This window comes from Rattus rattus, chromosome 4 (genome assembly GCF_011064425.1).
Source record: "Rattus rattus isolate New Zealand chromosome 4, Rrattus_CSIRO_v1, whole genome shotgun sequence".
Classification (NCBI taxonomy): domain Eukaryota; kingdom Metazoa; phylum Chordata; class Mammalia; order Rodentia; family Muridae; genus Rattus; species Rattus rattus.
Genome location: NC_046157.1, coordinates 29,053,019 through 29,078,042, shown reverse-complemented (window position 1 = coordinate 29,078,042; position 25,024 = coordinate 29,053,019). Strand labels below are relative to the sequence as shown.

The 25,024-nt window shown below is 41.0% G+C and overlaps 1 protein-coding gene across 2 annotated transcripts in view; it reads right to left on the bottom strand.

Moving 5' to 3' along the window:
- The window catches only part of Usf3 (upstream transcription factor family member 3), a 46,826-nt gene extending 33,229 nt beyond the window's left edge, over positions 1-13,597 (bottom strand). For both annotated transcript variants that reach the window (XM_032900227.1, XM_032900228.1), the window contains exon 1: positions 13,330-13,597. The gene's annotated coding sequence lies outside the window, so the exon portion shown is untranslated. The remainder of the gene's footprint in view (positions 1-13,329) is intronic.
- Between the last annotated feature and the right edge of the window lie 11,427 nt (positions 13,598-25,024).

The window sequence follows — 25,024 nt, the reverse complement described above, 5'->3', positions numbered from 1 at the left end:
AGGGGCTGGAGAGATGGCCCAGCGGTTAAGAACACTGACTGCTCTTCCAGAAGTTCTCAGTTCAATTCTCAGCAACCCCATGGTGGCTCACAACCATCTGTACTGGGATCCGATGCCCTCTTCGGATGTGTCCAAAGGGAGTGACAGTGTACTCACAGACACGAAGTAAATAAATCTTTAAAATAAGCCCATCAGCCACTCATAGTAGTGTACCCCTTAAATCTCAGAGTGCAGTAAGCTGAGACAGAAGGACTGTGAGCGAAAGTATAGCCTGGGTTACAAAAAACTTCCAAGGTAACCCATAACAGACAACAGGAATCTGTCTCAAGAGGCTGGAGGCCTGCTTGGGAGTAAGCGAACTGCTGCTCTTCCAGAGGACCTTTAATCCCCAGCACCCATATGGTGGCTCACACACAACCTTCCATAACTCCAGTTCCAGAGGATCTGAAACTCTCTTCTGGGCTCTCTGGACACATACATACATGGTGTGTATATATGTCACACACACAAACAAAACACCCATGCACACAAAATAAATAAAATCTTAATTAAAAAAAAAACTTGTCTCAAAAACAAATTGGTATAAAGAAGATTTATCCATTAAGGGCATGCACTACTCTTGCAGTACAATTTGGTTCCCAGAACCATAGAACTGCAGCTCCAGATCTGACACCTCAGGCCTTTGTAGGCACCGGAACTCACATGCATATACCCACACAAGAAACACACATATAAATACATAATTAAAATGAGTCTTAAATAAGTAAACATATATGCAATCAAAACCTACCAAACAAACAAACTGCACCTATGATCTCCTCCCCTCCCATAATAAAGGTTTTAACACTCTGTACTGCCCTTCAGGTAACTGTCCAATGACTTCAGCTAGAGGCTCACTAAAATTATCTGGCGTTGTAGCAGTAAATGTGACATCTCTCCTAGGTCTGTAGTCCATGCCTTAACATCACATAATTTTTCTTTGTCGTATGAATGGGATTTTGGAAGAATCCCATGCCCTGGTGAGTTAATGTTTAAGCCAGCTGCTGTGTGTACTACCGCTAAAGTTTATTTCAGAAATCGTGGTTTTTTTTCTTTTCTTTTCTTTTCTTTCTTTTTTCTTTTTTTCGGAGCTGGGGACCGAACCCAGGGCCTTGTGCTTGCTAGGCAAGCGCTCTACCACTGAGCTAAATCCCCAACCCCAGAAATTGTGTTTTAAAATCCTAAAAATTTTCTTGTTCTTATAGCAGTCCATTGTTAATTTATAGCAATAGCAGTTTCTCAAATATTTGAGGGTATTTTGGGACAAAAACCCCCACTTTTTTTATGTTATACTCAACTTAATTTCTCTAAGATTAATTTATCTCTTTGGCTTGGTCTTTCTTATCTATATGGTTGCTGCTCCTTAAATATACAATAATTCTTGGTTAAGCAAACCAGTGACTGGTGCTTCCCAGCACAGCTGTTGTCAATGGCAGCTGTGCTGTAAAAAGCATACTTCCCCTGGATACGGTGGAATAGACCTGTAGTCTCCAGACTTGGGAGACGGAGCCAAGAAAACAATTTCCAAGCCGCCTGGAGCACATAGTGAAACCGTATCTTTAAAAGCTCCCTAGCCAGTGCACCTTGGCTAAGAACCACTTTTTCAAAGATTTTGTATTGTGTATGTATGCTTGTATATACAGGTGCTACAAGTGTGAAAGGGCCCGCAGAGCTAGGAGACGGGGTTGAACCCCCTGGATCTGCAGTTACAGGCAGCTATGAGCTCTCTGGTGTGGGTGATGGGAACCAGATGCAGGTCCTTTGGAAGAACAGCAAATACTCTTACCCACTGAGCCATCTCTCTAACCCCACGAACCAGTTTTAATATATGTGAAAATCACTCCTCCTTGCCATGGATGTGCATGCTGAATACAGACATTTGAGCTATTAAAAGTATCTGTGAGCAGAAGTCAGTAGCCGGGTGTGCCTCTGCAGGAAAGAGGCCTAGAGTCACAGTGGGATTATAATTCCCTACATGAGAATGATGGGCTACAGAGCCCAAGCTGGAAAACGCCTCTAATTTATGCAGGTTTGCTGCAGTAGGTGTTCCATTTCTGTTGTTGTGATAAAACGCCCTGACAATAGGAAACACAGCTTTAATGGGCTTCCAGTTCTTACCGTCTACCACTGAGGGTAACAAGGCAGAAAGTTGAAGCAGGTCACATCATCTCTATGACCAAACAACTATAGCCTTGCTTGGATGCTTGCTCTCTTAGCTAGCTTCCCCCTGACTATTCAGGACCCTCTGTCTGGAGGATGATCTAGCCCACAATGGCCTCAATCTCTCTTCGTCAATTAAGAATGAAATAGTCTTCCACAGACAGACCCACAGTACAGCATGATCTAAATAATTTATATATTGAATCTCTTCCTGGGAATTCTAGTTTGTGTCAAGTTGACAAAACCAACCAGCATAGTATCCTACCAGGTACCAGGACTGCTGTTTTCATGTCTGGTAACCCATGGTACCTAGGTACTTTCTTACCACTCTGAATTCACTCTGAATTTTAATCCGGGTTTTTCCAGAACTGATTGAGAAAACTTAGCATGAAGCAAGCACAAATGAGATTTACAAATCTCTCTGCAAGATTTGGCATTAATTTGAATCCACGGCTGTTGTAATGTTCAGAAATTCCAAACGTTTCCTTCCTTCCTTCCTTCCTTCCTTCCTTCCTTCCTTCCTTCCTTCCGATTTATTTTTATTTATATAAGTACACTGTAGCTGTCTTCAGACACACCAGAAGAGGGCATCAGATCTCATTACAGATGGTTGTGAGCCACCATGGGGTTGCTGGGACTTGAACTCAGGACCTCTGGAAGAGCAGTCAGTGCTCTTAACCGCTGAGCCATCTCTCCAGCTCCTTCAAACATTTTCAATCTCAAAAAATCACCTTCCCAGGCTCTTCCCAGGTTTGAGCTCTAAGTTGTATCCCTATTGCCTCATTTTCTGTTTGTTATCTAACTAGCACTTTTTTCATTATACAAATAAAATATATAATAAACTATTAATATCATCTTCATTGATTTTCCCCTCAAAATTCCAAAAACATTTAAAGTAATGCTGTATTTTTGCTCTCTATGCCCTGCTTAAACAGTGACTGCCAGGCCAGTCCATGCCAGAGGAATTAATTTTTTTTCTCAGAGAAAAAGATTATCTGTCTTAGTTATAATTTTATTGCTATGAAGAGACACCATGACCAAAGCAAGTCTTATAAATAAGGCAAATCTTTAATTGGGGCTGGCTTACAGTTTCAGAGGTTTAGTCCATTATTATCATGGTGGGAAACACGGTAGCAATCAGGCAGACATGGTGCTGGAGGAGCCAAGAGTTCAACATTGAGATCCAAAGGGCAGCAAGGAGGAGACTGGAATTCCATGCTGGGTGGAGCTTAAGAACTTGATGCTTCCTCCACCAAAGTCACACTTACCCAAACAAGGCTACACCCCCTAATAGTGCCACTCACATGGGCCAAGCTTTCACACATGAGTATAGGGGGAAAACCTATTCAACCACCACACTAGCTAAATACATTTTCTATAATTCTGTAAGAAATGTATTCAACCATTAGCTTATATCAATATGGACTCGCAGGTATCTTATTTGCTGAGTCACAATTCAATGCTAAATTATTTTCTTGTATGGCTCAAACTGTTCAAGCTTTAGCTATCCCACTCTATACACACAGAGACTCACAGACATACACAGGGTTGGGAGGAGAGAGACACACACAGACACATACACACAAAAACACACATAAATACACACATGCACAACTTCCATTTGGACACTATAAGATGCTTGAGGTGCATCTTGATTTCCCTGCTCCTGCTGTAAGGAAAGTTTATTTTTTTTAAATAAAGAATGCAATTTAGAAAGCATAATCTTGGTGCCAGGTGTGCTCATTTCTACTGATGATATTTTCTAGAATTCTATAAGAAATGTAGTCAACTATTAATTTATATCAATATGGGCTTCTGGAACCTGTCAGCTCACCAGCCCATGTAGACACACATACCAACATTTACTTCTATTATCTCTCTATTAATATTTATAATAATTTCAATTAATAATATATCATTGTTTATATTACAATAACTTATACATTATAATATAATAAATGAATAATGAATCAATATTTATGTTGAGACAAACAAGATTCTACCTATATCGTTAATTCTTACCTAGCATTACAGGGCTCAGTGCAATCTTCCTTCCTTGCTCATTCACAACGCCTTTCTCTGATGAGAACCTGGCTCCCAATATCTACTTATTTCAGATTTGTTCAATACACTGTGAAGTGACTCTAGAGCAGCTAATTTACACCACTCATGTGGTTTTATTAAGGATCAACTGTTACCATACACGTCCCAGGCACTTTAGAATAGGGACAACTTCTTTGCATCTTCAGAGCCCCAAATGTTACTCAACTATTTGTTGAACATAGCTAAATCTATACAAATAACAAATTATATTGGGATCGTTAATAAGCATTCTTTGTGATAGACCCGACTCCAATTTATTCAAGTGCAACTCCATCTCATGCAAACCTATTCAACTGCCTTGATGCAGCTTCCATCTAATGACGTCTGCTGGTGTTAGTGGTGCCTGTGACTGCAAGAGGAGGGAGCCCAATTAGGAAGTCACGTTCACTAACCTACATCTGTCATCACTACTTGAGCAATGACGCCAAGGCTGGAATAATCATCAAAATCATCAAGATCCACATCCAGAGATCAGCTACGGGGTTCCAGTAGAGCGGATGGATGTGACAGGCTAGACTAGTGGGTGTTCAAAAGTACTTACTGGATGAAGGCTGGCTCAAGAGTGAAGGCTTGCTGCCAAGCCTGATGACCTGAGTTCAATCCCAGAATCCACATGAAAGAAGGAAAGCGTTGATTTCTGTAAGCTGTCCTGACTTCCCATATGTGCACCATGCTTGCACATGTACACATACACTAACTAACACACTTGCCTGTAACTCTAGTTCCAGCGAATTTAACACCCTCTTCTGGCCTCCACAGGTAATACCTTCATGTACACAATGATACACATAACTAAAAAAATGGTTGGGGAGATAGCTCAGCCAATAAAGTCAATGAGGACCTGAGTTCAGTTTCCAGCACCCCACCACCACCAAACACACATATAACATAGCACATGTGACTTGAACCCTGGAGAGAGAGCAGCAAGGAGCTTCAGGTTTGGACAGAGACCCTGTCTCAAAAACAAACAACACTGGAGCACAACCAAGGGATGTCATTCTTGACCTTTTGGATGCACACACATATGTATGTTCATGTGTGTGCATACAAACACACACAGGAAAAAGAGGAAAAAGGTTCTGAGCCATAAGGGTTGTATACACTAATACAACTGCTACCGTGTATCCTCAATGTATCTTTCACCCACATCAGTGAGTGATCCTAACAGTGATGTGAAAACAGCCTCTGATGTCAGACTCAGCTCGGCTTTGAAGTACTCATCAGACTCTCAGCATCCTCAGGCTTGAAGTCAGAGTATAGCAGCCCCCGAGGAGACGTTAGTGATCACAGTGTTTACAGCAAAGCACACATTTCACAGCAGGAGCTCAGTAAGTTAGCTACCTTTCTCCTCTTCCCACGGGCAAGAGAAGCAGTGAGCTGGTGCCCTGGACAGTCTCCATGCCCATATATCCTTTACCCCTCTGGAACTTCCCAGAGCTAACTCTCCCCATTATCAGCTCTTCCCTCAACAGCAATTTATTTCTTCCTCCACATTTGACCTTTTGCTTCCAAAATGTAAAGGGATTCTTCACAGCAACAAGAAATCTGCTTTTTCTGTGTACCTTTTCACTTCACTACTCCTTCACTGGCTAATCCTTCCTGGCTCAAACCAGTGGAAAGCCTTCCTTGGGGGTCAGGGACGAATTTTATCAAATCAAAGATGGTCCTGAAATTCCACCCCTTGTGTTGATCTTATTCTTTTCTTACTTTTTCTCCCCAATTAGGAATTCTTGCTTCTTTCTCACTTAAGGTCCCGTTTTTATTACTCGTTTTCCTTTTATGTTTTTTTTTTTTTCTGGTTAACTCTCTCTTTTCTCTCTCTCTCTCTCTCTCTCTCTCTCTCTCTCTCTCTCTCTCTCACACACACACACACACACACACACACACACACACACACACAAAAGCTTCCTTTTAATTTTCATGTTGCTTTACATCTGGGGATAGGCAAAGTTCTCATTAGAACATTCAGAACAAATAAAGAAGTTTATTTGGAACATGCTAAACTACCTCACCTTGTAAAAGATCTACTTCATCCCAAGTCTCCACTTTACCAATTAATCTGGCTCTAATCTCAAAACAAATAAACTCAGATCTCCTTACCAAATGCTATTAATTTTATCCCATTATGTTTCCCTGTTCATTACCATGTTAGCTTGGGCCCTCTTTACATGTTTGGCTCTGGACGGTTTTGCTCTCAATCCTCTTCCTGTTCTTCATGGGTTTTATACCCATCCCAACATTCCACTGATCTTTTCCTCTAATTCACCAAATCCTGTCATGTTCCTCCCGCTCTGGAGCTTACAGCAGCATTAGCTCTCTGTATACAGAGTTCCATACCCATGAATCCAGCAATTTTTTTTTGTTGTTGTTTTGGTTTTTGGTTTTCTTGAGACAGAATTTCTTTGTGTAGCCCTGGTTGTCCTGGAACTTGCTCTATAGACCAGGCTGTCCTTGAACAGAGTCCTTGTTACAGAGTCCTGCCTGCCTCTGCCTCCCTAGTGATGGGGTTAAAGGCATGTCACCACACTGCAAATTCAACCACAAATACTGGGAGAAATGTTTAGCTATACTGACTACAGATGCTTTCCCTTGTTAGCCATACTGCGTATCTACAGCCGCTTTCCCCTTGTGACTGTTTTCTGAAGTACAACACAGTATGGGCCTCTGTGGTAATGTGCATAATTTCAGCACTTGAGACACTGAGTAGTCTAAGCTATACAGTATGGACCTGTTTACAAAATAGAACCTCAAAAGAAATACAGCATTAATAGACATATCCAAAGCACTGCATAATGACATTTACTTACTCACAGCCCACGACTCCAATAGTGCTCCCTTACCACCATAACAGAGTTGAAGATTCCTATTATCTCATATTCTACTGTATCCTTTTCCATGCCTGTATATGTTTATACATATGTGTATACCTATAGCCAATGCCATATTATAATTGTCTATATGATAGCAGTAACATGGCAAATAAGTTTGTAGTCTGGAAGAACAGACTGTGGCATAAGACTTATATACATTTAGGCCTACAAGCATTCACTATATGGTAATGAAATTATGCTTTCACACTTCTCAGGCCAGATCTCATCTTTACAACATAAAACTGAATTCATACAGCATTTAAGTTGTATGATGTATTACAAATAACCCATAAGCAATTTAAAGTATATAAGAGAATGTGTATAGGTTACGCAAACAATGCAAGCATTATGCCATTGTGCATTATGACATTTTGAAGAGTTAATTTTTTAAAAGTAAGTGTATGTGTGGCATAGGGTATGTATACCTGACTGCAGTTGCTTCAGAAGGACTGAGGTGACAGATTTCCTAGAATTAGAGTTCCAAGTGGTTATGGTCCATTGCACATGGGTGCTAAGACCCAAACTTGGGTCCTCTGCAAGAATAGTGTATACTCTTAATCATGGAGTCATCTGTCCAGCCCCGTAAAAGATACTTTTATATTTTAAAGTTTTTATACCTGTGGAGGGAATCTTAGGAAATAAAATCTACATACATACTAAAGGACAGTGTACCCTTGCCCAACAACTATTACATCATGTCTAAACTCTGAGACTTGGCTTTCAGTCTCACCCACCCACATCTACCTGGCACAACACACAAGAGCATGGGTGACTAGCTGGTTTGCTCTCCCTCCTATCCAACTCAGACACCCAAGCTTCTCCTGTTCTCTCAGTATAATCACTTAAGTTCTTGCATTCCCACTGCAATGACCTTTTACCTTTCTCTGCTTGTCCAACTCCTACCTACCCTTCAAAGTCCAAGGCAAGCCTCCAAGCTTCCCTTACAAGCTTCCTAGCATTTCTGGCTAACACAAACTCTCTTCCTATACTCTGGGCCCCACCACTCCCACTACTTGGTAACTTGTTACATCACACTCTTTCTTTCCTTGCTAATTTACTCTCCCCTATCCTATTGGTGCTTTTCCATTAAAATACATCCTTATTCATCTTTCTCCATTTGAAAGACTTTAGTGATTTCTTTTCTGGATCTAATAACTTCTCTTTCTTTGACCATAAGGCTTCCTTCTTGAAGAACTAATTTATATTTACTATTCCCTCTTCCTTATTTTCCAGTCACTCTTCAGACAGCTAATGCTGACTTTCATTCCAAAAACTGCTTACACCAAGCTCACCAAAGGCTTTCCCACTGCCAAATACAGGCCATCTGTAGAAAAGACCTGCAGCTCTGGCAGTGTGGCAGCATGAGTTTCCTTTGAAGAGCTCCTCCACCTCACTCTTAAATTCAAACAGGACTTCAAACGTGGGCTGACCTCAGAGGTGTGGCACAGAGCTAACAGCTAAGACTCCCAGCACAAGAAGGAAAGCTGTCTGGGGCTTTCCTCACCTTCTTCAGGCTTCACTGTGAACACTCTTAGTTCAGTGGTCTTGCCCAGTATATATCCATGACTCTCCATTTTCTGCTTACACTAGCCCAAGGCAAATTCTGTTGCTAATAACTAATGAGAATTTGTTCCTGCATGTGGTGCAGACATCGTAGAACTGGTACCTGTCTTGGGATGCCATCTTTTGTTTTTCTTCTCTATGGCTTCTGCTGTTTAAGAAATTACAGCAGCCAATGTGAGAATTCCTTCACCAGAGATCCCAGGATGGCTTCAGTAATTGGGAGGTAAAGATATCTGGGGTTCCTCAACCAGCCACATAATAGGCAAATGAAAATAAAGGGTCTTTCCTAGTTTTTCTTCCTCTTCTTCCTCCTCCTCTTCTTCTTCTTCTTCCTCCTCCTCCTCCTCTTCTTCTTCCTAATCTCATAGGTTAACCTGGCAGCCAGTGAATGGTGTAGGGAGTCCCTTAATTACCTGCTGTGGGTGCTCCCCAGTCTTCCCCACGTTTTCTTACGAGCTGAGCTCACTATTTACTATTTCTATATTCTCTTTAGCACCTATAGTGTTGGGCAAATGTAAGACTCAATAAATACTTGATGAACTGAATTAAAAACACAGTATTAGCACATTAATAGGGGCAACTTATCAAGCCCTACTGATCTAATTAAAAGATCTGGCCTTCTGAAGTAGCACAATTGTACCCACATGGAAAATTTAATGAGAAAAAGAAAAATTATCCAATTGAACAGTTAACAGTTTTCCTATTAGTAAGAGTTTCACAAATATTTTCTAGATAACAAGCTCAGAGAAGAAATGCCTAAGGTGCACATGTACATATGGAAGATTACACATTTAAGGGATCTAACTCCGTAACTAAAGTTAGGATAATATATAGAAGCAAAGCCAATTAATGTCAAATCAACTTTTGTTAAGGATATGTTCAATACCCTTGATATAATAAAGTACGGCGGTCACGTTAACACGTTTTTCAGTGTACGTTAGTGACAAATTCAGTTTTAGAGGACACAGTTCCTATGGTTGGAGTGTTCTAGCTCTGAAACACTGCAACACTATCTAGAAATACAATGAAGATCATGCCCTTGAACACAGAGGTCCTGAAGGCTAGCAGTCAGATAAACACATAACTGTGGCTATGTGATAAGTGCAAACATATAAGTCTGGGGACCACAAAAAAGAAAATAGTTAGCCTGCTGAAAAAAAAACAAACAGGTAAATATATGAAAAAAGTTTGAAAGCAAGGCATGGTGGACACCTGTAAGTCCAGCACTTGGAAAAAGACACAAGTGGATCTCAAGAACTTGAGACTAGCCTGGTCTACATATGGAGTTCCGAGATATAATATCTCACACAACAATACCAACAACAACACTTTCACAAAGTAACTCAATACTAGTTAAGGGATGAGGAAAATCCATGGGAATTCTAAACCACAAGGACAAAACACTCTTTGCCACTGACTTGTAAAAGAAAAGAAAGTGTATATAGTGAATTAACTCACACTATCAATACAAAGAGCCTTCTAAACAGCATGTAGTTTGAAACTTGGAAGAGAGCTTATCACAAGAACATGTCAAGGTGTAGGAGCCACTTTTCCTGGATTAGCTACCACCCCTCATAAGACACCCCCCTTTAAAGCCAGGGTGGCCATTACAAAAACAAACAACAAGCAAACAAAACACTATCACAAGGGACGAAACAGTTTGTGGGGAGCCTGGTACATCTACATCACAGTTCTCCCATGTGTTTCTAGAAATATCATGGAAGAGGGGGAGGAAAGATCGAAAGACCCAGAATACCAGTAAGTCGGCTATGAAAGGGTCTCCCTTAGAAATGGCTCCAAACCAAGATAAGAACGGTGGCAATCTCAATGGACATGCTAATGTGGAAGGAAGAAAATGGGCCCGGTTTCCCTCCCTATACAAAAAAACTTACAGTAATTCATGACTGTTGGGGGGAGAGTCGGCCTCACCCAAGAATGAACCCTCCCCACTTACAGGTTGTCCAATTGGGAGTGGTCAAACTTGAAACTAGATAAAAACTACTAACAAAAATAGCCTCCGATTCCGGGCGGTGAGGCACCTTTAATCTCAGCACTTGGGAAGCAGAGGCAGATCCTGGATCTTTGAGATCAAGGCCAGCCTGGTCTACACATCGAGCTCCAGGACAGCCAAGGATATACAGAGAAACTCTGTCTCGAAAAACAAAACAACCCCAAGTTTGTTGTTGGCTTGGTAAGATGGCTCAGGAAGTACTTGCTGCCCTGCCTGACAAGTTGGGTCCAATCCTACACAGCAGAAAAGTGTCTCTCAAGTTGTCCTCTAACCCCCATATATACACTGCAAATGCAACCCCCAACTCTCTCTCAATAACGAACGTAATTGAAAAATCTAAAGCTATTGGTGTGAGGTATGAGGGCACACATCTACCATCCCAGCACTTGGGAGATAAAAGCCTGAGGATTGCTACACATTCGAGGTCAGTGTAGGAGCAGAGACCCTATATTAAACACACACACATACACACATGCACACATGCTCAAGGGATGTGTCCATTTACATACCAAAGATATCTTATTTAAGGAGTCTGTCACTACTATTACTTGATATGGAGGGGAATTACAAGGAGTGGATAACCATCTCTTGAGAACCACCCAGGTTAGCAACAGCAGGGATCTGAATTGCATTATCTGAGTGAGGGGGTTCAAAGGTTCACATGGAAGGTTGTGGGGCAAAAGTTGAATATGCAACTTAAGGCTTGCCTAGGGAAAACCTGGAATACAAGCAGAACGGTCTGGACATTGTACCAAGCTTAAGGTAATTTTCAGCCCTGTGTACTGAGCAGAATAACCTGGAGAGTTTTACGAGATATACCAAGAGCCTACCTCCCTCCAGATCACAGGTAATATCTGGAAAGTGAAACAGGGTGAGTATAACAAACAGCCCAGTTAGGAACCACTGAGCTTGACCACAGGAAGGAACGACGTGAGATAGCGTTAAGACCTGGGTTTACTGAAATGGTTCCCAGCTTGCTATCTGTGGAAGCTTCTAGCTGGTGTTAAACTCTCTCTCTCTCTCTCTCTCTCTCTCTCTCTCTCTCTCTCTCTCTCTCTCTCTGTGTGTGTGTATGTGTGTGTGTGTGTGTGATGTTAAACTAGGTCACTGTAAAATCTTTTTAAAACTTCTGTGATGTTCTATAGACAACTAAGCTAGAAAATAACTATTCTAAGTGGCCCTTACTACACTGAATGGAAATGCTTTTGTATCAAAAATGTTCTACGTTTCACCAATGCACAGATGCCACAAATCTACTAATGTTAATCTATACAAAAGTCATACTGTTTAGTCTGAGTGCCCAATCTTTTGACGTTGTGACGTTTACAAGGTTCACTCTCTAGCGCCACACAATGAAATTAAGGAAAAAAACCCTCAAGGTATGGAATAAGTTTTCAGTTTTGGGTTGGACCACCTTTTTTTTTTTTTTTTTTTTTTTTTTTTTTGCACTTGCTAGGCAAGTGCTCTACCACTGAGCTAAATCCCCAATCCCTTTGGGTTGACCACTTTATATTGGCATTCTGGGTCACAAGTAGCTGGGGGGGGCCTTTTAGGCATGCTTCTTGTTACAGCTTTCGTTTACAACTCTTGGCTTCAGAAAGTGGAATGATTACAATGAAACTTCCTTAGTTTGCAACAAATACTTTGTGTACTTCCCAAACAAGTGGAAACATAGTATCTGTACAGCAAATCAAGCTTTCTGGGGGAAAGGCAAAGATCATCAAGGAAACTGTTGGACCAGCAAAAAGCAAGTCTGACTGGTCATGGGGAAAAGCTACTAAAGGGTCCACTTACTCGTCAAAGTTTCCTTTAGAGCTCTGTCACAGTTACCTATAACGTGGGCCAGAACTATCATGTATGTTGTTTCACTCTTCAGTGGTAAATTGTTATTTGAACATTAGTTGAATATGGCAGTTTGTTTTGTTCTCTTATCTATAGGTGAAGTCAATAAAAGCAAAAAAAAAAAAAAAGACCTCATAGAGAGAAGAGAACTCTATCCCCAAAATGCCCAACCTTAGCAAAAGTCCAGAAACCTCATGCTTGTTCAGGAAATTTGAAATCCGGTGAGAGTGCCATTCGCTTGGATCAGTACTATTCAGAAGCAAAAAGATGGGCTTCTAAAAAGAAAACGCCTGCCTAACTCTCCGACACAGGGGTGAAAGTTACAAAAGCAAGCAGCACGAGTTTGACGAGTAGGTCAGAAGGAAAGTCAGAAGACACGTAAAGAGATGGGAGAGATGGCAAAAGGTGAAAAAGGCTAGCAAAGGCCACCCGGCAGGGACCTGGCTGCCCAGCTCTTTATGCACCCAGGACAGCATGGGGCCTCTGTCCGCCGGCGCGCACCGGGAGCAGGGAGAGCTCCCCCAGGCCTGGCACCGAGGATGCGCGCATGCCGGGGTGAAGAGACCGATCGTCCCGAGCCAGGTGGGAGCTCTGGGGACCCCAGGAACCAGGGGAACTCAGCCTAGCCCTCACCTCCTGCTGCTAGGAGGGGGTGGGTGGAGCTGAGCCCGGGGCCGCCCCCCGGAGCCGCCCCCGCAGCCGCGGTCCCGGCTGTCAGCGCCCCCTCCCGCGGCCACTCACCCGCCGGTGACGCGCTCCGGGCCACGGCGGCGGCGACCCCCGCCTGGGTCATGGTCCCAGGAGCGGAAGGCAGCGGTGTCTAGCCGTCTAGGCGAGCCTCTGGGTCCGCAGCCGCCGCCTGCTTCTGCGGGGCTGGGGGAGCGCGGGCCCGGGCCCTCCTCTCCCCCCGCCCCCGCCGCCTCTCCTCGCGGCCACCGCCGCCGCAGCGAGCCCGAGCCCTCGAGGCCGGAGACCCGGCGGCAGCACGGCCTCAACTTTCCCAGCCCCCCTCCCCCCGCCCCTCCCGCCCCTCCCGCGGCCGCGGCTCTGCACGCGCACAGCCTAGCCTGGATGCGCCTCGCGTCCGCCCCAACCAATCGGCCTGCCAATCCGGTGCTGGGGAGGATGCCGTCGTAGCCAATCAGAAGCCGAAATTTCGCTGCGCTAGGCTGGAGGGCGGGAGGAGGTGGAGGTAAAAGCTAGGAGGGAACAGGCCTCAGGCGGCCCAATGACCAAGGCCGGGGGGCGGAGGTGTGCAAGTTGGGTTGAAAGAACAGGAAATATTCTTAAAGGTAGAGTGACAGGCAGAAAGGAAAGCCAGTAGGTGGATGAGAAAGAGGTGGGCCTGGTTCCTTAAAGGGGACGCTTTGAGAAGCTAGAAAAGATGTTTGAAGAAACTTCCTTGCATCCTGCTCTGTGTTATGCTTCTGGCAGCTTTCAGTGTAAGATTGGAAGAAAAAAAATTGAAGAGGAGGAGGGCTGCAAAGATTTTCAGAGATAGACAAGACCCTTTAGCCTGGAGGATTAGGTGGTAAACGGAGGTGGAGAATCCAGTCCTGTGTGACTTCCCTCAGTCCAAGATCTTTGCAGACCCGAGGCTGCTGGAATTCGTATACTGTGGACTTTTCAAGTCCTTGACTCTCACGAAGACTATTTTCAGAAGTGTTCTGCAGCCCCCAGCCAAGGGGATGAGTGCGTGGCTTTGGGGAATGGAATTAGAACACTAAATTTAGGCTACTAGACACCCTTATTTAGGACCGGGGACCTCAAGAGTCCTCTAAGGTGCGTTTGGAGCTCTTGAACCATGGTCCCAGCTACCTTTTTCTAGTTTTCATTTCACAAGCCTACCTCCCTGAGACAGGTGTCTGATTCTCCTCCACCTAGTGGTGGTGAAAGATTTATGAGTTTTTCACAACCAGATATAGCCAATTGGACTGGAACCCAGGGCATAATGGGAACTACTTGAACCTATGTACAGTGGAAACAGACCTTGCATTGAGAAAAAGGTAAACAATAACCATTTTATGTTTCCTCCACACTTTGAAAAACCTGTGATAAAATAGGCCGTCACTGTTGCTTCAAACTTGGTGCTAATAAGCAGTTTGATTTCCTTTTCATTTCCTTGTCCCGTCTGAGTCAGGCCAATGAGTTTTAATTAGCTTTTGGATAGATTTGTCATTCCCTAGTCCAAGCAGCAGAGACCTTATGATCAGAGCTGTAATAGTAATACTAATAACACATCCATGAAACTATGTTATATGTCCAGCTACACGAAATCATTTCCATGTTAGTAAAAATATAAGGTTTTATGGGTAACAAATATTAAATCCTGGCTACACATAACTTCCTGAACTATAATAAATTAATTATAATTTAAAAACCAAACATTTTGAGGTTTTGTTGTTTGAGACAGAATCTAAATGTGTAGACTAGGCTGGCTTTGAACTCGCAGAGATCCAGCTGCCTCTGTATCCTGAGTATGAGTGATGGAATTAATAGTGTGCACATCAAATCCACATGCAAAGAAAAGTTTTGATGATTCAGAAAACAGAATTTGAGAGGTTTTTGAACCATTGTTAATGTTTTGGACATAATTTAAAAATAGACGAGGTAAAAAAAACAAGCCAGATAGTGATGACAAGAACCTTTATTCCCAGCACTCAGCAGAGGCAGGAAGATCTCTGTGGGTTCCAGATATCCAGGGCTACACAGAGGAACTGTGTCTTAAAAACAAATAATCAAACAAAACAAAACAAAAACCCAATTATTTCTTACTGATGAAGGCCAGAATATTAACTTTTAATTTTACTCTTCATTTCCTGATGGAAGTCTAAGTCTCAAACTAGTGAGACAGTTGGATGGCTCAGAGTAAAGGTGTTATCTGCCAACAAGCCTGGGGACCTGAGTTTGAGCTTCAGAACCTACATGGTAGAAGGAAAGAAGAAACTCCAAGTTGTCCTCTCACCTCCATACGTGGGCTGTGCATGTTAGCACGAACATATATATACACATATAAATGAAACATGAAAAAATAAAGTTCAAGTCTCAACTAGGAGTCTTGCTAGCTTTATTCAACATCACTTATTAGATTGAGATGACACTTAAGTGTAGCTGGTGTGTGCTTAGTGTCTCTATTGGTAATAACATACAGTATCCACCTGAAACTAGTCATTCTACAGGTCAAGTCCCTCAGAATCTGATTTTCACCCACTTACTTGAAGTCCCTGGATGTCGCAGAAAGATTTGCATGATGCTTATTTGCACCCTCGGATTCATTTCCTGAAAGGAAACTTCTGACATGGGTTGAAGACAATGTCAGTAGCTGCTCTGGGCAGAAGCTCCAGGCTCAGGTCCACCTATTCCCTCCTTGCTCTGACAGGCAATCATTGAAACAAAAAAATGTGTCTCTTTCCAGTGCTAGCCCTCTCTTCCACCCACCCACATCCTCTGCTACCAGGACCACTGAGTGTTCACTTGTGACCATGTGTCCAACTGCTACACCGAATTGCATAGTTAGGTTTATACTTCATAGCTTTTGCCCGCAACCACACTCTCAAACTTGCCTTTGTAACCTTCACAGTTAGGCCTTCCATCTTGTTTTAGAAGCTGATCTTTGGCTTTATGAATAGGATTGGTACAAGTGTTTATTTCTATGATTCAAGAAGAAATGTTTTTTCCAGAGCCTGTAATTTTCATTTTAGATTCTTAACAGTCTATTAGGGGTCCAGATAAGTCCACACCATCACCAACACTAAACTGTTCAGTCTCACTATGTAGTTCAAGACATTAAACTAGTGACCTTCCTACTTAAACCTCTCTAGTGTGCTGGGATTATAGATGTTACCAGTGTATACTTTTTCTAACAACTAGGTGCTGGGCATATTCCTACATATACTTTTAGAAGCATCTCTCACTGATTTGTACTAGTGTTTCCAGCCATTGTGTGATTTGGGTTTTGCTTTTTATAAGAGTCACTTATATTTACTCACCTGTTTCATCCCCATAACCACCCTGCTATATAGCTGTTGTCATCACTTAACGCAGTCGGAGACAGAGAGCAATCAGCAGCAAAGGTCACAATGGAGATGGCATGTCCCCATGTCTTCACAGTCCATCTTCTCATTGATTTATTATGACCCTATCAGTCTAATTATGCAATTGCTCTATCTGTTCTCCAGAAATGGAGAGGCGAGATCTGAATCTTAGCCAGGTAAGTCCTTGATGCAACTAAAACACATCTTTCATTTAGAAATCCACTTTTAGAATGTCAATATAAAGCTTTATTGTTCTAGAAGCCCTTTGAGCTATCTTCGAATTTGTTCATGAAATACCTGTTTGGCCAGATTATGAGTCGAGATTTTCTGAAAAGTCCTACAATGTGAATTTCCAGCTGAAAACAAATCCACTACCCCAACCTCCTCTTTCCTCAGTCCCAAGGGTATTGAGGCTTGTTACCTTGAATGCCATTTTTATATCAGAAAAGGTCCATAGTCTTGTTTCTTAATGTCTTTAAAAGCACTGCCGGGTCCTGCATGGTGATGGTACATGGCTTCAATCTTAATACTCAGTAGAAGGCAGGGCAATCTCTGTGAGTTCAAGGCCAGCCTGGTCTACATAGTCAATTCCAGGTCAGAAAATACTAACATTTAAGTCTATCTTACTGATTACCTCTGGAACATGCCTGTGATACTTTAGCACTTAGATCTAAAAGCATACTTTACTGTGCAAGATCACACAGACTTTTGACTTCCAGTTGTTCTTCTTTAGGTGCACAGGACATTTTAACAATTGTTTTGGAGACAGGTTCTTTCTATGTAGCTCTGGCTGTCCTGGAGTTCTACCACACCTTCTATAACACCTGTCTTTCATTCTTTCCTTAATGACTTATTCTGTTGTCTAGGTTGGTGCTGCTCAGTTACGAGTACCTAGGACTACAGAGGGCTGAGTCATTATGCTTTAGTTTGTTTTTGTAAAGTGTGAAGATACTTGGATGTTGACAGATTTTCCCTACACTGTTGAAATACTTTGTGTTTTTGATGAAGTATCGTGAAGAGGTAGGTATATTTCTATACATTCTGTAGCACTAGTTGGGTTGTTGACATTGACACTTTATCTTTATTCAACTAAAACTAAACTACCAGCTAAACTAAAACTACCAGCAGCATCTCCTGTTTAATCGTCTGCAAATAAAACTGTTCTACTTCTTTCCCTTTTGTCAATGGACTACGGCAGTGTAAGGTAACATACAAGTGCTCAAAGCAGCTTTCATCTTCTTCCCAATCTTAGATTTAAAAAAAAAAAAAAAAAAAAAAGTCTCAGGGCTAGAAATGGCAGCTCAGTGGTAACAGCACTGGCTGTTCTTCTAGAGGACCTGGGCTCAATTCACAAAACCCACGTGGCAGTGACAACTGTAACTCTAGTTCCAGGGAATCAATAGGATCCAACACCCTCCCCACAGACACACATGCATGCAAAACTAAAGTGACTGAATAGAAATAAATAAATCTTTAAAAAGGACAGACCTCACCAGTAAGTATGGCAGCTGAAGGCTTTTATAGCTTTCAGGTTCTTTAATTCTGTAGCCTTCAAATTTTCTGACTAATTTGGTTAACTTTCATTGTCAACGTCATACCCTGAATGTACCTGTGAGGAGTCCCTTGAAACTTTTAACCAAAGAAGGAAGAATCACTCTGAATATGACACTACAAGGGTCCACAACAGGCTGAGAGAGGTGGGGAAAAGAGGGAAGAAGAGAAGAGGGAGAGCTGAGTACCAGCATTCATTCCTCTCCTTCCTGACTGGAGGCACTGTGATCAGATGCCTCACTCCTGCTGCTATGCCTTCCCCATCAACCAAAATTCCAAAACAAAACCACACTATTCCAACAAGTAACTTAATAGAGAAAGCTGGCAATGGTATAGAGCAGTATGTGGTACTTAGGCTTTTCATGTGTTGGAGGAACATGAATTTAGAGCCAAGGTCTAGAACTCTAGAATTAGGCACAAGTTTAAACTGGGCATTCAAGAGGGCCTTCAGATGATCATGCCTAGAGAAACACAGTGGAGACCAAACTCATTTTGAGGAACTAGGACTCTTCCCAGATTACGTTAGAGACCATTCATGATACATTCTAGTAGAGAACTTGTTACATTCAGCTCAAGCCCAGAAAACTTCATGAAGCACAATTCAAAGCAGCTGAGTATTTGTTTGATGGAGAAAATTTCAAGGAGGAACAGAATTCAGGTTGTGGTCTAAGTACTGCTCACTGCTCTTATTGAAATGTACAATAGGGGAGCAAAAGATATGAAAAATTGCAAGCAAGTTCAAAGAGGAAAATGGATAAATCTATAATCAAGAGATTAATGCCATTAAGTGAAACCAGACTTCTCACTGGATCAGTAAGAAAAGTGTGCAAGAACTAACGGAGCACACGTTCCATTTTACAAAAATGCAAACTCATCCGAAGAAAACCTGAGAATGTCATTAGAGCTCCCTGCTTAAAATTGTCTAGAGGTTTTCTCAAGGTCAATAGAGGCCACCGCAACTGCGCACCAAGGAGATAACCCATGTCTTGAGCAGCATTTTAGTGGGGCTAGTTTAAGTGGTAAGAAAGACTTGTCAGAGCTCATGGCAGTTCTACAAGACCACCGAACCTAAACAATGTGTGGCAAGGTTGGGTAAAGATTCTAACTTGCAAGGAGGTCAAGAAAGGTCACTGCAGGAAACTGGGAAAGTGAATCCTCCAGGGTGTTGGAGATGCCAGGAAATATGAAGTACATGACTAAAAGCCGATAAGTGGAAATAGACCAAGAAGCCATGTGTGCTCCAGGCAGATCTTTTCTTCATTTATTAGGGGTGGAATATAAATTAGAAATTCTACATCACATATCTCCTGTATATTACTCAAATTAAGCTTCTAATGTTTTAAGGATTTTTCTGCCTTTATTCATGAGACAATCTATTGTCAGCATAATGCTCTCCTCATAAAATTGGTCAGGTAATACTTCTAAATATGTAAAACTGGTTCCATCTTCAAAACATTCATTTATGTGTGTGGGTGGAGGGGTAGAGGTTTATATGGGGAAGCTAGACATGGGCGTAATCAGTTCTATCTCCAGCATGTGGCTCCAGGTATAGAATAAAGGTTGTCAGACTTGGTAACAAAAACCATTATCCATTGATCCATCTTGTGCCTGGCCTTGTGTAAAATTACAAATAAGCCACAACCCAAATGACCACTTTCTAACCACACTGTTGGTCGTTCTGTTATCGTTGTTATTTCCTAACGCGGCTTCACTCCCATGCCGACTTCTGCTGTAATTTCCCAACTTCCTTTAGGTTTAACATTCCACCTCACACCCACTTCTCAAGATATATGCTTGATTTGAACTTCATATACAATTACCACCACACATTATACTTTTCACAATTTCTATAGCTGTATCCCGTAGTCTTTCTGATCAATACATTTCACATTTTGCTATTTATTAAGAAATGAATTTCCTACACATGCACTGAATTTCCAGGCAAACTTCAAAACTATGGTATCTAGAATCATGTAAAGATTTCTCAGACAAAACGACAAAAAATTAAATAAAGCTAGAGGCTAGAGATATGGCTCAGCACTTCAGAGCATTTGCTGCTCTTGGAGGGGATCAAGGAGGTTCAGTTCCTAGCATTCACATCCAACAGTTCATAATTTCCTATAATCTGTTTAGGTGGTGCTGAATAGGTGGAGGCAGAACTAGCAAACTTGAGGTTAGCCTGGGGGTGCTGATTATAAATCAGTCTTTGCCCAACAGCGGAAGGCACCAAGTTCAACATCAGGTACTGCAAAAGTAATGCTTCGTTCCTAGGACACATCTTTTCACAATCACTTCAGTCACTGCCAGATCCCTTCTGGGTATACCACGACCAAATTTCAAGATTGAAATTTCAAATTTCAAGTCAGTGTGCCAACTTGTAAATTATAAAAGAACCATCAAGAGCTGGTGATACTACAGTAATCAAGCTCTAAATTTGGATACACATCATGAGACACATACAGAAACACCTAGAATTATTAAGTAGTTATGAAGTTATATTTGTAGAACTAGTCAGTGTTTAAGAGTAAATGAAACACATCACTTGACTAGGTAATACTTAATGGAAGATATGTAAAAGAAAAACACAAGTTGTCATTTCTGGGATCAACTGTCTTCCACCAATGGAAGATATTTGTAATTAAGCAGCAAAATAAAGGAGTACTGGAAAGATAGCTCAGCAGCTAAAAGCACTTACCACTCTTGTACAAAATCTGGGTTTGGTTCCCAGCATCCATGGGGCAGCCCACAACCCCCTCTAACTCCAAGTTCCAGAAGCTCTTCTGATTTCAAGCATGAGGTGCCTACTTTCAAAAGTATGAAGCATTACATTTGGCCGTACATTCAAGCTTTTAATGCTTCATACTCTTCTCCCAATCCAAATGGTGAGATGCTTACAGTCACTCCTGCTACATAATCTAGTCCCTAACTAGACAAAACCCCAAGACAAAAACAAAAACCCACCAGATTTGAGGGGATCTCTAACTTTTAAATTGTAGCTTGATTAAAGACCACAATGGGATTAAGGTACACCAGTCTAAGTAAACAGATTTGATGTAATCATAACTATAATGCATAGCTTTCTATGCAAAAATTGACTTTTCAAATTACCAGCCTTTTAAACCTCATTAATGCTTGTTTATATTCGAGGCAATGTTAGTAAAGAATATTCCTCTCCATATTGCTTTATGTTAAAGCAAACTCAAGATTGATGGGAGAAACTTTTGTTTACTTCTGTAAAGTAAACCATCAGCCAGCCAGCCAGCCAGCCAGCCAGCCGGCCGGCTGGTGATGGTGGTGGTGGTGGTGGTGGTGTGTATATATATCTCATACCAAATTAGGAGAGCCAAGACTTCAAGTCCAGCCTCAAGTACATAGCAAGTTCAAGGTGACCTTGTCAATCAACCAGCTGTGTCCCTAAAGGGTCCTTCACTTAAGACTTTCTACTTAGAATGTTACAGGCCTAGAGAGATGGCTCAGAGGTTAAGGATACCTGTTGCAATTCCAGATGACTTTTTAGTTTGATTCCCAACACCCAAGTTGGGCAAGTTCACAACTGTCCAGAACCCCACCTCCAAGGGATCCAGTAGAAGCAGGTAATTAAAGGTCAGCTTGGCCAGGCTGGCCAGGACTACATACAAAGACCATGTCTTATTTTTAACTTTAGAGGCCATAGACCTTCCCTCACTTGATCATCACTGTATTTGCAGAACTTAAAAAGACAAGGCACTTAGTAAACTCAGAAACCATTTAGATGAGACACAAATAAAACCTGATAGTTTTCTTTAGTATGGGAGATTTCTACTGACAAGCAAAAATTCAATACTGCTCAAATCTTTAAAAATGACTTTTGATGTTGCCAATATGATTTCTCAAAGAGCTAAATAAATAGGTTCCAGAAGTTTGGTTAAAAGAAATGAATACTTTGAATCAGTACCAAAGTTATAGCTATTAACATGTTTTAATCCATACTTAATTCATATGTCTTGAATTTTGAGTTAACTGAAGGTTCATAAAATTACAAAATATCCAATACTACCTTTCCAATTGTTAGATTTAAGCTTTCATCAAAACAGAAAGACCATAACTTACTAAGACTAGGCTTTGTTAAGCAGTAGTTTATATGAATGCTTTGTTCCAAATGGTTTCTACAACAGATTCAGGATTATTGGGTTAGGCCACCCAATGGATATACTTACATATTGAGAAACTGGGACCTAAGTGAAATGAAGTAGCTGTTGTCAAACCCTCAAGAAAATGCAGCCTTGGCTGACACTTAATGTAAGATCTTTTGTCAGACTTAACTGGCTATGTCCCACATTGCTTGATTGGAAAACTATACGATACAACAAATCTGTTATTCTAAACTGCTAAATTTTGGGAGTGATATGGTAAATAAAACCATCCATTGTTTCTTGTGGAATAAACAAAATGCTAATTCAGACCATCTTGACCAGATATATTAAACACTGTTAATCCTGCTAAGACAAATATTTCAAAGTATATATTTGACATAAAAAAAAACCCCACTCGCTCAATTACTAAAATCCTCACTACAAAAGGAATAGATCAGAATATGCACATTTACAGTTCATATTCACTAGAACAAAGCCTAAAGTTCTATTTATAATAATTTTATTCAAAATATGGCATAAATCATCCCTGGGGATATTTTTCTTTCACTGAGAATAAAATACGGATATATTGACCAGTGTCTTTTTCCAATTCCAAGAGATCTGAATTAGCATACCTTGATTATTCATGAGTTTTAAACTAGGCCTTAGAAGAAATATAAAACAGTATGGATCACAGTACAGAACAATGACGTAGCTGCAGACTGTAAAACTCAGCACAATAATGATTTCATGACATTTACAGACAGATCACTACCAGAACATCACATAAGTTTATTTTAGATGTAACAGCAACATTAAAAATGACAAGTTTAATTCCTAACTGCACCAAGTAAACGTAGCCACTTAAGTATCTTTTAAGTTATTCCCTCCAAAAACTGAGGGAGTTTCTTTTCCACCACCACACACCATGCTTCCCATAGCTCTCTTTCTGGAGGACTCTCAGTGAATGAGTGACCTGCTGTGGAGATACTTAGTAACTTCTTTCCCCAGATGAAAATCAATCTCGACAAATTACATATTGCATAGATTTCTCTACGGACTCTTTACTTTAGAACCTAAATTCAAATAGCATACAGAATAGTTTTAACCTATTTACCCCACAAAAAAAAATGATCTGTCCTCAAAAATGATGAAGACAGCCCATTATCTTCCAGTTAACAGAATTAGTTTTACCTCAAAGATTATTTTTATGTTTAAAAACAAAGAAAAAACCCAAACAAATCAAAACTCAACCCACCAAGTCAACATGGGGCATTACTGTAGTACTTCCTGACTCACAGGCACATGGACCAGTCCGTTTCCACCTCTTTCCCATCTTCCCCATATGTAAGTGGATGGAATTATTTAATGTAACTTTGATACAGGACAACTGACCCTTTACATACACTTAAATTTTAGGTTAAATCACTGACTAGTATGGAAAAGAAGCTATAGTAATTGGGAGCCTACACATTCAAATCAATCTTTATTATTTGCTCCTCCTCTTTAAATAACATGTACTTAGTTGTTGTGAGGCAGCTGTTCGGTTTTTCAATAACCACATTTAGGGATACATTCATAGGACTACTCAGATAGTCCAAGTGAAATGGTTATAGAAATAGAGGCAGTGTCATCTCAGAAAACTTTTATATATCAAAATCTATTTTGCTATCAGGAAGTTTACAAAATTGCTGACTTTGTCAAACTAACTTATGCTGTCACCTATGCCCTCTTCTCTTGGCAAGAGCATGCTGAAGCTTATCCATGAAAGTAAAGGTGCTGAACACTAAACCTGTGAGCTTAGATCTGGACTGTTTAGGAAACTGTACCCAAGAAACAAGCATGGTATTTCTACAGTTTCTACCCCATCCATCCATCCACCCATCCATCCATCCATCCACCCATCCATCCATCCACCCATCCATCCCACCCCTTATCTATTTTCTTGGCACTCAAGACAACTGAAGTCCACCTTACGTACTTTCACATTCTCAAATAAAAATGTAAGAGTTATAAGGTATGCATAACCATCTTGTGAGATAATTTTATCATTTAACCTATTTGGAAATGAGACTTTCATACCACAATTTTACTAATATGATGTATCAAACTTCCTTTTAAAGTCAAATGAAAGATAACACACAATCTGTACTGTTTTAAAGTCTAATAAGAACATTTCTTGAGCCACTGATGACTACTAACAATTTAAGAAATTCCGTATTTGAGCCAGGACAATGTGAGGAAAATGTATCTCACGTTTCCATATTACAGCTCTCAATCCATCAGAGCCACTCCTAGTGTGCCTGAAGATGATCTGGTCTCAACCAAACCTGTCAACTGAAGGTCACAGTGATATTTGTATTAACACTTTATACTTCTATTGTTCCAAGAATAGAAGGAATTTTTCTACTGATTCCTCTTATTCCAAATCCTCAAACTCAACATTGTAGGCACAGAGTGTAAGCAAATCTGGGATGTTCTCCAACAGATAAGCAATAACATAACAATGTGATTTTCAAAAATACTGTCTAGAAATTCTTTCATATATTATCAAATGCTCAATGGCCACACTTTTAACAATCTGTATTAGTTGACATTAAATACACTTTATGTGTTTGTTACATGTCCACCTAAGCTTTTTATGTAATGCAATTCTGTATGTCCAAGAGAAAACACTTGCTTCAGGTTTATTTAGGGGTATTGACTTATAAGGGCATAACTCCATTTATAAGGTTACAC